At 39.2% G+C, this 1,330-nt stretch overlaps 1 non-coding gene across 1 annotated transcript; it reads right to left on the bottom strand.

The window, feature by feature from the left end:
• Window positions 1–915: 915 nt before the first annotated feature.
• LOC133031594 (small nucleolar RNA R71) lies at window positions 916–1,022 on the bottom strand. The gene has a single exon (XR_009684698.1). It is a non-coding gene; the product is annotated as a small nucleolar RNA R71 (small nucleolar RNA).
• Window positions 1,023–1,330: the final 308 nt, after the last annotated feature.

The raw sequence follows: 1,330 nt of genomic DNA on the forward strand, positions 1-1,330 counted from the left end.
ACATTATTTTATTTTGTGTACTTTTTTTAGGATTAGCCATTTTTTTATTTATTTTAGGTTAGTTGTAGACTTTTATCCTTTAGGCTAAAAAAAAAAAAATTGTGCATAAAATATTTTCATAAACTTTTTATTGTAAACCCAATTGTGTAATGGTAAAAGTGGTACAAACTGAGATCATTCTGTCTAAGAAAGATTGGCTTTAAAGGTTTGTGATAGAGTACCCTCTACACTTTCTAGCAACCCCGGGGAGTTCTAGTAAAAGTGTGGGACGAAGCGGTACCTTGGCAACCTTCCCAATCGGCCTGGGAATATCTTGTGTGAATACCCTTGCATTATTACATAGTTGTAATTTACATTATTTAACAAGTGAAAATACACACACTCAAAAAAAAAAAAAAGTGAATGTCACGAAATAGAGACAAATTAGGGAGATTTGTAAAACAACAAATTGAAATTTTAGAAAACTCTCCTAAATCGTCTTCTTCCACTCGTTCTCATTCACCACCATCACCCATACTTCCTGCACTTCCAATGATGGCTCAACAACAGGAAATCCAACCAAGAACGCTACAGGATTATCTACATCCTACGCGTACGGCCACACCTTCATGCATAATGTATCCCATGAATATGCCCAACTTCGATTTCAAACCTGGCATGATTCAACTTTTACCAACCTTTCATGGTATGGAAAATGAGAGTCCATATGTGCATATTCAGGCCTTCGAAGAGGTGGTGGCCACATTCAACAACCAAGCTGACATCATTAACTTGGTGAGATTGAAGTTCTTTCCTTTCTCACTCAAGGATAAAGCCAAAAGCTGGTTGTATTCCTTAAGGCCAAGGTCTATTGGGACTTGGGACGAAATGACAAAAGCATTTTTCTCTAAATTTTTCCCACCCCATAAGACTAGCAGCCTTAAGAGGCAAATCTCTACCTTCACCCAAAAGGACCATGAAACGTTTCATCAGGTCTGGGAGAGGTTTAAAGATTTGATGGGCCAGTGCCCACATCATGGATACGAAAGTTGGCGTCTTGTCAGCTATTTCTGCGACGGTCTCACAGCCGACAAAAGACAATTCGTACAAATGATGTGCAATGGCGACTTCCTACAGAAAGATCCCGAAGAAGCTTTGGAATATCTTGAAGAAATTTCTGAAAAATCATACACATGGAGTGCGCCCAGTCCTACGGACAAGCCACAAACAGCTGGAGTCTACCAATTGAAGGAGGAGGACAGTGTGAAAGCTCAACTTGAAGCTCTGAAAAAACAATTTGAGACTTTCAAAACTCAAGAAGGTAAAGCACTCCAGATGGCTGCAAAAGTTG

The sequence above is a fragment of the Cannabis sativa genome, chromosome 9 (genome assembly GCF_029168945.1).
Source record: "Cannabis sativa cultivar Pink pepper isolate KNU-18-1 chromosome 9, ASM2916894v1, whole genome shotgun sequence".
Taxonomy (NCBI): Eukaryota; Viridiplantae; Streptophyta; class Magnoliopsida; order Rosales; family Cannabaceae; genus Cannabis; species Cannabis sativa.